The sequence below is a fragment of the Astatotilapia calliptera genome, chromosome 22 (assembly GCF_964374335.1).
Source record: "Astatotilapia calliptera chromosome 22, fAstCal68.1, whole genome shotgun sequence".
NCBI classification, from domain to species: Eukaryota; Metazoa; Chordata; class Actinopteri; order Cichliformes; family Cichlidae; genus Astatotilapia; species Astatotilapia calliptera.
The window spans coordinates 36,656,305-36,672,520 of record NC_137442.1 but is presented as its reverse complement, the minus strand read 5'-3'; the positions used below and the strand labels follow the sequence as shown (position 1 = coordinate 36,672,520).

The 16,216-nt window shown below is 42.3% G+C and overlaps 1 pseudogene; it reads right to left on the bottom strand.

The window, feature by feature from the left end:
• The window catches only part of LOC113014572 (dynein axonemal heavy chain 6-like), a 51,933-nt pseudogene that overhangs the window by 32,124 nt on the left and 3,593 nt on the right, over positions 1-16,216 (bottom strand).

The following is a 16,216-nucleotide window of genomic DNA, read 5'->3' as shown; positions in this document are numbered from 1 at the left end:
AAATACTTCACCAGAGAAGCACTGCCAAAAATGTATACTGATGTTAGACAGAGTCTCGCTGCCCAGCTCACCAAAGTGTCTCACTTCGCACTGACAACCGACATGTGGTCCAGCAGGACATGCGAGCCATATATGAGTGTGACTATACATTTCATGGAAGACTGGGAACTGAAAACTGCCTGTCTCCAGACCAGCTACTTTCCTCAAGACCACACCGGAGAGCATATAGCTGAAGCCCTGCAGGATGTGCTCAAAACCTGGAAGCTCAACCCGACGGGACTGGTTGCTATAACAACTGACAACGGGGCTAATATTGTCAAGGCGGTTCAACTGAACAAGTGGTCGAGGATCCAGTGTTTTGGTCACAGGCTTCATCTGGCCATTGGTGAGTGCAATACTGAATTTTTTGATTTGGAAAAAAACCCGCTAATAAATGAAAAGTGTATAGAGTCTCTTGTAGAGCTAAACATGCCTATGGACCACAAGACAAATATTTTTATAAGTCATAGCCAGCATATACATCTATCACTTAGAAATCGAAAGTTAGTTGAATAAATAAATAAACTATCCCTATTAAATCCAATAAACGTATTGGGGTGCATTTGTCTTTGTATTAGATTGAGTTGTGACACTAAATGAGGACCACAGCTGAGACAAGACAGGGATACATTTTTAAATACATAGTGAGATTAAAAGGTGTAAAAAAAACAAACAAAAACATGTTCTAATCATTTGGTGATCTGGTGATTTTACCAAGATATGCTAACTACAACCATTTCTAGGTTATACAATACACGACACATTTTTCAAATATTGTTGAGTCTTATGCATCACATCTTATATAAGTGAGATGGATCTTAGTTTCCCTTTGAGCGATTTGCCTCTTAACATAACAATTAAAGTGATTTTAAAAGTTTGCATTTTGTGTGTCACAGGACATGCTATGGATGATGCCCGCATTACCCGGTTATTTCTCTGTGTAAGAAAGTCGTCAGCAGCTTCTCCTACAGCTGGAGGAAGAGAAGAGAGCTGGCTGAAGTGCAAATACAGCTGGGTCTTCCAAGTCACCAGCTACTCACAGAGGCAACAGCTCGCTGGGGATCAAGGCTTCTCGTGATAGAGAGAGTTCTGGAGCAGGAAAGAGCACTTTCTAAAGTTCTCTGTCGACATGAAAACCAGACCTCTAGTCCCTACTTGGCGGGACATAGAGGTCCTGGAGGCAGTTCAGAAAGCTCTCAAACCCTGTCAGGACTTCACTGATGCACTTTCAGGAGAGAAGTATGTGACCCTGTCCTGTGCTACACCTGTTTAACACTAGTCTCCTGGCACCTGGAGAGGTGACCTGTTGGACATGGCTTCTTTTGTGGATCCACGGTTCAGGGCGAAATACATCCCTAGTGAGAAAATTAATGCACTAAAACATAAACTCGTCTTGGAGGCAGAGTCTCTGCTCAGCTATCAGGGCACGTGTTTGTCTGAGCTGCCTGATCCAGCCGTGCCTGAGTCTGCAGACCAAGAAGAAGCAGCAGTGGGTGACACAGCTAAAAAGAGATCACTGGCAAGCTTCTCCCAGCACAGCCACCAACACTGGTTTCACAAGGAGGGAGGCAATCGAAAATGAATTTTCTAGCTACCTGTTGTCAGTTTGTGTAGAGTGATGCTGACCCTCTCAAATGGTGGAAGGAACATGAAGTTGCCTTTCCAGCACTGAGCCTCCTGGCCGAGAAATACCTTTGTGTGCCAGCTACCAGCTCCCCTTCTGAAAGGACTTTTAGTTGCAGTGGAAACATGGTAACCTGCCACAGGGCATCCTTGAAGCCTGATACTGTTGACAGATTAGTTTTCCTGGCACAAAATCTGGAAGCTGTACAGTAGCTGGCCTTGCCAATTGTTTGTGTTCTTTCTATATTGTTATTGTCATTGGAGATTTGCACAAAGACCCACTGAGTAAAGGATGTAATTTTGTTCATTTCATTCAATCTGTTTACATGTTTGGTTTTTTGCACAAAGTACCAGATGATTGTTCAGGAATACACACAAAGAAGCACTTTAGAAAACTTTAATTCAGTGTAAGCACTTTTTAAAGAGCAAGATGCCTTTGTTATTTTAGATCTGCATCTTTTTAGTTTACATTTTACATTTAGTTTACAATTTTTAGCTTTTTGTTATGTATGAAAAGAAAAAAAATGGAGCATTATTATTTAATAAATGCTGACAATTTATTTTTGACAATTTTTTCATGTACATCTACAGTTGTATCTTAATAAAAGTTACATGTGTGACATCTGGGACAAGTACCTTTGACCAAGAACTCTCTTTTTGTTCTTACTTTATGGGATTAAAGAAATATCGAGATATGAATTTTGGTCCATATCGCCCAGCTCTAATTCCCACCCCCATATGCACAACCAAATACTCGGCACTCACCCGACGTGTAGACAGACACAAATAGACACTGCACAGACAGTCGCACTCCCCAAACATACTCTATATCCCAGGTCCAGGTACCCCCAGAGGGGCAAGCCGCACCTAGACCCAGGAGATGTAACCCTTCTCCCTGGGGTGGAGGCAAGCGGACCACCTCCTTATCTGCAGTAGCAGGGAGGCCCCGCATCCCAGACCCCAGTCTGACGGCCAGCACCTCCTCCCAGCCCCCCAGCCCTGACGGCTAACAGAACCGGGGTGTGCGAAGACCTCAAACCTCCCTACGCCCGCTCATATGTAGTGTTGCTGCGTGCTGTTCTAAAGTGCATTTAAAACTCAGGAGAGCATGGTTCCTGCTTCCTCTCAGAGAGCAGCACGGCTCCTCCCGAAAACCCTTAGTGTCTAAATGCATTTAAAATTGAGGGTAGGGCACCAGCGCCAGAGGTGGGTTGGAGTACACCGACCATCCTCTGGATGCTGTAAAACGTGCCCACCCCCAAGGCCCTATATGTCTGTGTTATGTGGATGTCTAGGTTGCAGAATAGAATTGAGGCACAGGTGGCCAGAAGGGGACAGAGGGGGCGTGCCTCCCCTGCACCCTGGTGACACACCTGCACCCCAAGCCCTGCGTGTGTGGGTGGGTGTGGTGGAGCGGGAAGAGGGAGGCAGCTGAGGATGGGGATTAACTCTTTTATAACGTGTCCAGGGGCAACGCAAAATTAAAAACACTATTTAATAACAATCTGTCCAATAAAGGTCTTCAACTTATTTAATGTCGCCCAGTGTTAGCCCACCTTAAAAAATACACAATTACAATACAACATTTGACCACAAATTGGTTTTTTTATGATCAAGTCTGTTTTACTGTCACATGAGTGGTGCAATCCTACCTCCTCTAGCAGTACAGGGACACCCATGCTTATGGCATTCTCCAGGGTACGAAGGAAGCCAGAGTCCGTTAGCTTGATCACCTTTAGACCATGTTTAGCCTCCTTGGAGCGGATCCATTGGTTAGCCTGTGAATGAAAGAAATAATCCTTAATCCCTAATGTGATGAAGATGACTTCTTTAAAAAATTTGTAAGAACGAATTTAAACTTATTTATCCTTGCTATGCAGCTGTATACCACTATTTTCAAAATCAAAATTAGTTTTAAAAACAAGGTTCTCGTGTAATACACGTGTGAAATGAATATTAATCACTTGGGATTATACAGATAATTGAGAAGTTAAAGTGTTAAAAAAATAACTCATTTCATTCATAAAGTAATCAGTGCTGGAATTATCGGCACTACATGGATGCTGCTGGAAACTTGTTTCTAGTTCACCTGATCCTGTGGGTCGATCATAAGAGGCCACCGGTGGCCCTCAGTCACCAGGATGCCATTCTCTGTAGAAACAGTGTCACGAGGCAAACCTTCTGCCTTCCACTGGCGGATGACATATTGATCACCAAGAATGTTAATCAGGCTAAAAGTGGAACTGATTGGGATGTTCAGGTTCTGGCACTGCGTTATCCACTGGTCAATTAGCTGGTGAGAGGGAAACAGAGCGCACACAAGCACAACAACTCAGGTTGTATTTGATTTCATCCCTTATTATTACATGTTATTTCCTGTCTTATAATAAAAACAAACAAGGTGTAAGGCCATTACGATAGTGGGGATTGCGTGTGACTGAGCACAATAGCAGTAATAAGAAAACTGGGCTCAGCTTTTGTTTGTTTGTCCTATTTTCTACTGATTTTCAAAAATTAGACTAAACTCATACTAAAGGCACAAGCTGCTAATTCTTTGTTAGAGCAGCCTGTAAAACCTTAAAAAGCACAGAATAAACCTGTACCTACCAGCTGTCTATAGTGGGAAGTAAATGCACCATAATATGCCACACAAGCAGCTGCAATGAAGATATTTCCCACAACATTGATGATCTCTTGCTCAAACAGGGCTACACTTTCTTCCCAGCATACTTGTTCGTCACCAAGAGCGGACGCTAGCTTCCCTGCCCTGATCAGACGGGCCTGTGTCAGAGCCATCGTATTAACTTTGATGAAAAAGAAAGAGAAAGAATTTTAGCAAGCCAAAGACAGCAAGGTACATCAAACATTTAATAAAAGACAGATGGTAGAACTTATTTCACAGAGTATATTTTATGTTGCACTTTTTGGCACAACTCTCACCCAAATCTTCTTTCTCATTCGTGCTGCTATCAAACTGCTCCTGCAGGACCTTGATCTGGTTCTCCACCTCCTGAAGCTTCTTCTGCTTCTCTTTTAGGGTTGCCATGGTCACATCCAGCTCTTCCTGCACAAATGAGTAAGCACAGATGAAGAGGGAAATGGTAGGGTAATATCATACAGGAATCATTAAAGCAATACCTCACCCCTCCGGCGCGGTAGTACTGGAGAATAAATTCAATGTCCTGGATCCTGTGGACTTTCCTCCTCTGGCCGCTAGCCCTCGCCATCCCGCTGTGGTCTGCGCCATCTCCACCACTACGCCCCCGGAGCCGCGGCGGGCAACCCGACGCTGTGGTGCAAACTCACCGCGGAGAGCTGTGCTTTACCCCGGCTCCTCGGAGAAGAGGACCCATGGCGTGGCTACCTGGGAGTCACTCACGCAGTCCGGCTGGCGCATCTCCATCTGAACACCCCCGGCGTCGCGGCGCGGGCGTCTCAGATGACCAGCAGCCCCCGGTGGCACCTCCTCTCTTCACGCTGGTCCTCGGGGATTCCATCGTCAGGAACGTGCGGATGAGGGGGGCGCTCACGCTGTCGTTCCCGGGAGCCACCGTTGTTGACATAGTGGACAGAATTCCCAACATTCTGGCATCCCACCCACAGGTTAACCGGCTCATCATCCACATCGGCACCAATGACATCCCCAAACAGCAATCTGAGCTGCTGAAGTTAGACTTCCTCCAACTCTTCAGCCTCCTTGGTCAGTTGCAGGTGAGTGCTTTTATCTCCGGGCCCACCCCCACCTGTGGCAGAGGGATAGGCCGTTTCAGCCGGCTGCTCAGCCTTAACACCTGGCTTTCCTCTGCCTGTATCTCCCACGGCGTGGGTTTTATTAACAATTTTGATGCCTTCTGGGAGAGGAGGCATCTTTTTGGGGCAGACGGGCTCCACCTCAACGCCTGGGGACGCCGTTTGCTGTCCGCCAATTTGGCATTTGGCGTACAGCACTCCCGCACACCGCCCTGTCACTACCCCAAACTGACATTACCTGCAGATCTGTCTGCCACTGACTGATGTTCCCCTGGTCCCAGCTCCTATATTTGTTCCACTTTTAACAGTAATACACAAAACTCTGGACTCGGACCTCTCTCTCCCACAGTCAACACAATACCCGTCACAAACAGAGCAACAGAATTATCATAAATCCAGTAACTCCAAAAACATTAATAACCTAAATATCAACATCCATTCAACTCTATTGTCAATAATCCACCAGTCTCAATCAGTATGGCACTTTTAAATGTACGCTCTCTGTGGAACAAGTCTTTTATTATTAATGATTTAATTTTAGATAATAAACTTGACTGTTTATTTTTAACTGAAACATGGCTGGGCTCGGATGCACCAGTTGTTCTCACTGAGGCCTCCCCACCAAATTTTAATTTCTCTTTTTCTATTAGAAGTGGTAAGAGAGGTGGTGGGACTGCATCTTTAGCCAACAACACACTCACCACCAAACAAATTTTATTTGATCATTTTACCACTTTTGAATTTCATGCTATTGTTTTCAGCAGCCCTCCAGTTTTATCTGTCACAGTTTACAGACCACCTAAAGACAGCGCTGCTTTTATCAAGGAATTCTCAGAATTTTTAACAAACATACATTCAAACTATAATATGATAATTTTACCTGCACATAGATAATCCTTCTGACCCTGCAACAAAAGAATTCTTAAACGTTCTTCACTGTTTGGATTTTACCAGCACGTCACGCAGCCGACTCACAACAGAGGACACACTCTGGACCTGGTCATCACCCATGGGCTGTCCACCAGCGTGTCCTCTGTTGTTGACTTGGCTGTCTCTGACCACTACTGTGTGTTTTTTAACATCACCGGTTTTATTCAGCGGGAGACCTCGGTGCGAACTGTGAGGAGGCGCTATCTAACCTCTGAAGTGGCTGCAAATTTTACCAGGGTTTTAGACGAATGCCCCCCTGTGATTCTACCTGCACCCTGCGATTTGATTTTTAATCATTTCAACAGCAAACTGAAGAAAAGCCTTGACTCCGTTGCTCCACTCACCACCAAAAAGATTAACGTAAAACATGCATCACCCTGGAGAAACGAAGAAGTCAAAAAACTCAAAAGAAATTGCAGGGCAGCAGAAAGGAGGTGGAGGAAAAATAAAAATACTGTCAACCATCAAATATTTTGCGAGCAACTTAAAATGTACAATAATACATTAAGGAACTCAAGAAATTCATACTTCACCAAAATAATCAGTAATAACAAAAATATTCCCAAGGTCCTCTTTTCCACCATAGATCATTTATTTAACCCTGATTTTAACAGCTCCCAAAGAACCCCCACAGACTCGCTCTGTGAGCAGTTTGCAGACCACTTCAGGGGAAAGGTCAGCGCCATCAGATCTGATATTTTATCTAATCGCGATATGTTTGTAAAGACATCTGAGGGCTCGATTGTACCTGAGGAGACACTGGACAGCTTTGTCCTGGTTAATGCTGAGAACTTTCAGAAGGTTTTCTCCACAGTGAGACCCACCACATGTCTTTTAGATCCAATCCCTTCTTCACTCTTTAAAACACTTTATGGATTTTTTGAGGCTGAGCTTTTATACATGATGAACTGCTCTCTTCAGTTGGGTGTCTTCCCTGCTGCCTTTAAAACGGCGGTGGTGAGGCTCCTTCTGAAGAAGAGCAATTTGGATTGTAATGATTTTAATAACTACAGACCTGTATCCAACTCACCATTTTTAAGTAAAGTCTTAGAAAAACTTGTTTTTACTCAGATTACTGATTTTCTCAATGATAGACAGATCCTGGAGATATTCCAGTCTGGATTTAGGGTGAACCACAGCACAGAGACGGCTCTCCTAAAGGTTTTAAATGATCTTAGATGTAACTGGGACGCCCAAAAGCTCTCAGTCCTGGTGCTACTGGATCTAAGCGCAACCTTTGATACAGTAGACCACGCTATTCTTTTAAACAGACTAAAACACATGGTGGGCCTCTCTGGTGCTGTACACAGCTGGTTCACTTCCTGTCTCTCAGACAGAACTTTTATGGTGAGTATGGATACATGCTCCTCTAAGATCCATAGGAGGACATGTGGTGTGCCTCAAGGGTCGGTTCTAGGCCCTGTACTTTTTAACTTGTATATGTTGCCTCTCGGCAGTGTCATCAGGAGGCATGGAGTGAACTTCCACAGTTACGCTGATGACACGCAGCTGTACATCTCCGTGTCTCCTGATGACACCAGACCAATGGATGCCCTTTTTAACTGTATCTTGGATATAAGATCTTGGATGGCAGAAAACTTTTTACAGCTTAACCAGGACAAGACTGAAGTTTTAATCGTCGGTCCTGAGGCTCAGAGAGAGAAACTCTTGTCTAAGTTAGAGGCATTTTCACTATGTCCTTCGCTACAAGTGAAAAACCTGGGTGTTATTTTTGACTCTGAGCTTGGTTTTATCCCACATGTTAAACATGTAACCAAAATTGGATTTTATCATCTAAAAAATATAGCCAGAGTCCGCCCTATTCTCTCTCGGGCCAACACGGAGATGCTGATGCATGCTTTTATTACCAGTCGCATTGATTACTGCCCTGCTCTCTGGTCTTCCTAAGAAGAATATTTCAACTTTACAACTCTTGCAAAACTCGGCAGCTCGTGTGCTGACGGAGACCAGAGGGCGGGCCCACATTACACCGGTTTTAGAATCGCTGCACTGGCTCCCTGTGTGTTTCAGGATCGATTTTAAAGTTCTTTTATTGGTTTTTAAATGTCTTAATGGTCTTGGGCCTTCTTATCTCTCAGATCTGCTTTTACCATACGAACCCTCGCGGACCCTGAGGTCCTCTGGTGCTGGCCTTTTGATTGTCCCTAAAGTCAGGACACATACTCATGGAGAGGCAGCTTTTCAGTGGTATGGTCCTCGTCTGTGGAACAACCTGCCGGAGGAGCTCAGGGCCGCAGAGAACGTACATGTTTTTAAGAACAGGCTCAAGACCCACCTTTTTAATTTAGCTTTTACTTAGCGTTTATTTATTTTATGCTTATTTATTCTATCCTGTTATTCTATTATTAATTTAGACTTTACCTAATATTTATTGATTTTATTCTTATTCATTTTTTAATCTTCTTACTCTATTTATATTTATATTTATATTTATATTGTATCCTGTTCTTATTTATTTTATCATTTTACCCTGTATATATCCTATTGTGTCATATCTCCAGTGTTTCCTCGGAGGGCGCTCTCTGCACCGGGGCTGTGATCGACCGTGGCTGCTGGGTCTCTGGGGGTCCTCTCAGCCTGGCTGGGGGGCTCCTTTGCCTCCCTCCTGCTGTGTGCCCAGCCTGGAGGCTGCGGTCTGTAACCAGCTCCCGGTGCAGACGGCTCTCTGTTATAATGTTTCCTCACTTGGCTCATGTGAACCCAGCCCAATTTTTACTCTTTAAGTGTGCGCGTGTGTGTATGTGTGTGTGTGAGTGTGGGGAGTGAGTTGGAGGGTGGGGTGGGCTGCTTTTAACCATGTAAAGCACTTTGTGCTACATTTTTTTTGTATGAAAAGTGCTTTATAAATAAAGATTGATTGATTGATGTGTTGGTCTGGTTTTTATTTCTCATCATTAAGTTTAGTGCACATATGCCAAACCCACATCAGACTTAGTGCTGTAACGTACTCTGGCCAAAATCTTGACTGCTCCTTAAAGCAATAAGCTGCATAGCTCTAGCTACAGTACTACAACATTGGCAAAGCCCATAGAAATCCAGCGATGCGTTTGTCTTGAAAATAGTCTCCTGCCTTAAATTTTCTAAAATTCCCCAATAATCTGAAACAGCGAGTGGAATAAAACACTAATGAGAGAGCTGAAGACCACCACCAACACTTGGCTTTGCAGTGACCCATCTTAGACTGGGTAGCTTACAAACTTCCACTATATAAACTGTGATTCATGATCCACTAGTGAACAGCGTCAAACTGATCATCTCCTTCTTTAGACCTCACCATGTCTTTAGCAGACATATTACCAATGCACCAGAGTGCATTGGTAATATGTCTGCTAAAGACATTAAGCTGCTTTGTGTTTATATATAGCAGGTAACACAGACGACACTAACTCTTTCTTATGTTTATGAAGAAGAAATAATGTTTAGATCAACATTTTACTTAAATGTCAGCAGTCGTAGTCCCACAAATGCAGATATTTTTGTCCTGGTTTAGTGTAACACTATTATCCATCCATCCATCCATTTTCATCCGCTTTGTCCGGGGCCGGGTCGCGGGGGCAGCAGCCTAAGCTGCGCTATTAACAAACCAAAAAAAACCAAAAATATTACAAACTATTTCATATCTACATTATAATTTCCCCCTTAACCTGTATGATGTGGCTAAAATTAACACAACTCTGAATGATAGATAATGTTAAAACCCTAAATCAGGGCTCCCACAGGACTGTTTTTTTTTTTTTTACAGGTTGAATCCTTATAATTACTTTGAAACACTTAATAACTTACATTTGAATAAGCCTGTAAGAACATATTTTTCCTTAGTGAGGTAAACCTAGAACGTTAATTTATTTCAGCTTCAGCTAACAATGACGGCACATCAACAATGCACTCTGTAACTGACCTGTGCCTTGGCCAGTTTTTCTCTCTTGGGCCAACCTCTTTGAAGACTCGAGTAAAGATCCATAGCTCTGACTAGGGATGGGTATTGTTTAGGTTTTATCAGATACCGGTGCCAAATCGGTACTTTTGAAACTGTGCCGGTGCTCAAACGGTGCTCAAACCGGTGCTTAAAGAATGGAGAACACAAAATTGGTCCAAAAACTTCTCATGTTCAGCTGGTTTTTGTAAAAAGATAACAATGTTAGCCTTTTCTGCAGCTATGGGGCATATATGGTATCACTCTTGGCTGGAAGCAGTGCTTAAACAATGGAAAAAACACAAACTTTGTCCAAAAACCTCTCATGTTTAACTGTTTTCCACTTTTTCTTTGGTCATTTTAGCCTTTTTGTCCAGGGTGAAGGGAGTATCTGCCATCAAACAAGAAGACAGCCGCATGTAGCTATGATGGTGTTTGCTAGTTCACCTTACATGCATTAATGTAATAACGTGGTTAGCCTACTCAACGTAAATTACACACGAACAACATGAAGCTACTCACGCAGAGAAGAACGGCTGCTGCTGCATCATCATCCTCATCATTTCTGCTACACTGGCAGGGCTAGGGGCCAGGACTCTCCTCTTCGTGTTTCTGGGGGATGTTGCATAACAGGCAACCCACCCGCAGTAGACGTGCTCGGTGTGAGGTCTCGCAGCAAGCTCTCAAATACGGCGCATTTCTCGGCTTTTTAAAAAAATGCTATGCGTCGCCAGGTGTTTCATCGGATTCGAGGTGTTGCCTCCTTTGACAGTATCACAGTATCAGCTTAAAGCACTTGTTGCTGCTGAGTTTGCATCTTTTGCTGTGAAGTACAGCCAGACTTTGACCACTTCGCCTTGGACATTTTTAATCTGTAGCTCTGCTCTAACAGAACGTACGTACCTGGCCCCGCCTACTATCCTCGGAAACGTAAAATGATTGGCTAGAATCCAAAGTGTATGACATCTCAGGAAAAAAAAAGCACCGAAATGTGCGCTGCTTTTCGGTCTGGTTACTACCGTTTATGTCAGAACCGGTGCCATCATGGCACCGGACACCGGTACCCATCCCTAGCTCTGACCCACATGCACATGGACTTGCACGCCCTTGATGCCTTTTCCACCTAATAAGAGCGACACAATAAGAAACTAGGCCAAGCAAAAACATACTGAAACATTTCAGAATTTCTGATAGGTTATACTATCTGAAAAACCACGTTTAGTCATAATGATACAGTAAGAAGATGTTATTTTCACTGGCTCTGTTTGTACTTTGACATTTTTTAATCTGCCAAAATATCCAAACTGACCTTTTCAGGCATGAAATTAGGGTCATTGATGTATTTTTGTAGTTTCAGCAGGATCCTAGGTTTGATATTGTCCTTGTCATATTCTGTCAGACGCCTGAGAAAGTTGGGATCGCCCAGTAATTGCTTGGCACTTAGCCAGTCTGGTCTGTTAGGAGAGAAGAAAGTTAGTGAGACACTGTTAACAAATAAGGACTAAAGAAATGTCACGGTTGCTCGATACATTAGACCGTGACATTAGTTGAGCTTTTCAAAGTAATGAAAATTCTTTGGGCAGAACAGCAAGTTTCAAAATCCCAAAGAGGGTATGATATTGTGAAGATTTAATTCAGATCAACAATGCAGTAGATTAGTGAATGGTGAAATCTGCAAGTCATCTCTGTTTAATGTTAAACGCAAAATACACAAGATTGAAAAAATAGTCCCGTTGAAGTGAAGGAGTGATAAAGTTATTACATTATTGTGATTATAAAGAGTTGCACTTTTAGAAACCATCACCAGTGCAGGGTGGATACCTAATAAAAGTGTAACATGTTAAGAAGCTATTTATTTATCTATTATTTTTTTAAGAAAATAGTGCACACTCACTTGCAATCAAGCAAGATGCAGACAGACTCCATGACAGTCATCACAGGGCTGGGGGTTTAGTGAACATCTTGATCTCAGAGATGTCAGCCCTGTTAAGAGATCTGAGGGCCTGGTTGGCACTCTCTAAAGCTGGCAGAGCCTGATCTAAGTCCCTCTGTGCATCATCTGCAATGGCCTGGGTTTCTTCAGCCTTAACTCGGGCCAGTGCCTCATCTTCTTCTACTACTTTACGTACCTGTGACAAGGAGAATTATTTTAGTTATGCTCATGAAGTAATGACAAAGAGTTACCATGATTTATAATTGAAATATAGGCAACATCAGACACGTTTTTGAAAGCTTTGTGATAAAACACAGACAGACCTCATCAGCCTTGTCTTGACCTACAGCCAATTTCTCCATGAGGGCATCGACATCAGTAGATTTTTGTTTGAGGACTGGCTCCAGAGCGGAAAGGTCCACCTTCATTTTGTCTACAAGCTCATTGGTCTCCAGCAGCTTAGTGACACCATTCTTTACACGATCCCTGGCCTATACAGTAACACACGCATACATAATTATCATGTTTGATATTATTGACATAACTCATGATGCATTACAGTCACAGTAAAAATAAAACTGACTATGAGTACTCACCACCAGCTAATGTCTCTAGCTGCTATTTTTCCTACACAATATCAGGTAACGATTCATCATCAACAACATATGTGAAAAATCGCCCATAATTGTGTTGACATACCAGAACTAACTGCTGTCTCTTGTTGCCAAGCATGCTGAGGTAGAGGTTGATAAGCTCTAGATAGGAGGTAGGTGTGGTGTAGTACCGGCGTCTCAGCTCTAAGTAGAAGCGCTCAGCCATTTCAGTGACACTAACGTGTATCTCGACACACATCGCAGAGATGTTCTGCTTCAGCTTCTCATTGCCAAAGTCCACATTCTGGAAAAAGGCCTCAGAGACAGAGCGCAGCGCCTCCCGGGGCCACTGAGCACCAGAACGTACAGCGAAAGAGAGGAAAGTGACATAAAGTTAGCAGCGAGGACAACGATTTGTAGCTTTGACCTTTAGCTCCTGTCAACTGAACAGTTATTCAGCAGATGGACATAAAACATTTATTTAAAAATAGAAATTGTAAAAAGATTTTTTTAAAGTAATAAGTTCAAAAGAAGCTTAAAAAATATAAACTACAACTTCCATGACGATGATGAAACTATTTTTTTTCTATAAAAAGGGACATGAATAGGATTACCTTAAAGCTATAGATTATGAAAAAGAATTCAATCTAAAGGGACGGTGGTGTAAATTAAAAAAAAGGGTTATTTTAGAAATATTTTACATGAACAAGAGTGATTCCATCGACAAGGGTAGTGACGTATATACTGAGTGATTCATATATATCAGTATACCTGCATAAACCAGTCAATAGTGCAGCAGTGAACCAGTGAAGGAAACATGCGACATCGGGACCTGAAAGCATCGCCCACAGGGCTCATACACAGCACAATGTGTCGTTTTTCTTGAACACGGGAGATGAAAAACTGGAACACCTGAACGCACCATGACAGACATGTAAAAAAGACACACACACATAGAAGATCACAACAGGCAAACAGCATCAGCTCTCATGTGTTCTTTCCTTTTGCCTGGGACACTGATTTTAACTGTCTGCTTTCATACAGTCTGTGGAAATTTTAGCCCATAGTGGGAATCTCAGATGCTTTGCTAGGTGTTTATTATCTTCTTTAAACAACTCAAAGGTCAGGCTTCATCATCCTTCTCTCATATTAGAAATTAATGTTTAATTTCATTTTTTTTATCTTGTTGAAGATCTATGTACTGTCGCTGAAAACACTAAGTGATTATATCTGGTAGTTAAAGAATGATTTCCTACATTTAAGAAAAGCCACAACACTTTTCAGGATATGAACATTCGTGACTCCACGTTCGTCCCACATTCTAATTTGTTAAACACTTTGGGTCGTATCCAAAACAAAGTTCTGTGTCGAGATTGTATTTTTCATTTTTGCTAACTGTAACTTTATCCTAACTTTCACAGAAAATTTTAATTCATTTATTTTCTGACAAATAATGCAGATATGCTGTATTTAAAAGTTACTGCTTAAATGACACATGTTTTATAAACCTTATGTATTTACATAAGTACCGTACATACCTCATCCCTGCTCTCTTCACTGATTCCAGCCTCTCTGGCTTTAGGGCGGGTAGCAGCAAGCACTTGTTCTAGCTCGTCTTTTTCAAAGAGGTTAGGCACCTCACCAGAGTTTAAGCATGTTGTTTAAATCCTCCAAAAAATCTTCTACTACAATCTACAACAGATTTAATAGTTAAACACAGTAAGTACACAGAAACTTAAATACTGTAAGTATTTTTGTGGCTCAATCTTTTTGCAATACCTGAGTATCTGTAAAGAGGAGCACCATATCTTTGCCCTCCACACCAGCCATCTTGTAGAGCCTCCTCAAGTCTTCATGGAAGCTGTCATAGTTATACCCTCCGCTCAACTCAATCTCAAAGCAGCGGCACCCACACATGTGGGCTGCCAAGCGAGTGAGTGACTGCTTGCCTGTACCTCCCACCCCGACTAACAAGGCATTGCCTCGCTCCTGGCGAATTATACGAGCAATCCTAAAAAAATAATAAGATTATTTCGTTCCATATGGCACATGCATCGTGTCATTTAGAAAATGTACTGCTAGCTATAATCAGATCAAATCACTTGATATGACACTACCTTTAAAAAAAAAAAAATCGGAAGATGTGCAGTTAAATTTTATTACTGACGTTAAAATAAGAAAGAGTGCCTGCATTTTACTTATGTGGAAGGTATGTCTGCTAATTAGACATGCAAGTAATTATTATTATGGATAAATGATCCTTACAGTCCATATCACAGGCATTGCATGTTCTATTTTAAAACCAATAAAACACAATCACTCGTATTGCTACTGCCCTTTGGGTGACTCAGTTTGTCCCAACTACAGCTAAAATAAATCAACTACCTGTTAAGAAACTACACAAAAACAAGTTAAATTCACTCACCTGGAGACATGTTCAATGGCATCCTGGAAGAAAACCAGCTTGATCTCCTTGGAGAAGGTCATGTTGTAATCATCAAGATAGTCCTGAAGTACAGTCTGGATCTTATTCATGTCTGTCAGGTCTTCATACAGGCGATCTTTTTCTGCATGCATCTATGTGGATGATGGTGGACACAGAACAAAACTGCAAATCAGTAAATAATGTGCAGTATTTTTGTGTCGACCTGTAAATAAGTTGCTTGGAGGAAAACCTGACCTTGATGAAGTCCCCAAATATTATGGGATGAGACACAAAATGTGAAGACTAAGTGGATGTCAAAATATCGCCCTGGTAAAAAAGAGAGGTCTATCTTAAGCCCATAAAGCCAAAATATAGATTTTGAGCTGATAACAATTAACTGAGCATTCAGAAAATAAAGTCTGAGGCTGGACTGTGAGAGTTCTTACTGGCCATCTCACAGATGATGGTGTTGAAGTAGGTCTTATCTTGGGTGTTGATGAGTCGGTCATGAAATACGCGCTGGCATTCATGGCAGAAAAGGCGGAAGATCTGGGTCTTGTCTCTTACTTGACTTGGCTCACACTGCAGTATGCCTGGTAAGCAACAGAGAGAATCTATATACTCACAACAAGCTTGAAAATCAACATTTGGTAAGACTATCTTTATTCTTCAACACAGTCTGAACATTTAGGTAAGCTTCTTGCAGTTTTTGAAAGTAGTCTTCAGGATTAGTTCTTCAGGTTTGTATTCAAAGCTCTTATTTATAGCTTGACTTCCTCTTGTTCCATTCCCTGTATAGATGATCCCACACTACTTCAATAATGTCAAGGTACAAACTCTGAGGAATCCAGTTCTTGTGTAATTTAGCAAACCTTAACCATTTCTCCCTCTCTTAAAACGGGATTCTTTTTGAGACCCACCCTTCCAACGAGACCACTTCTGATAAAAACTGAAATGCATCTCTCAGGTCCTGTGTCGGGACTTTCCTG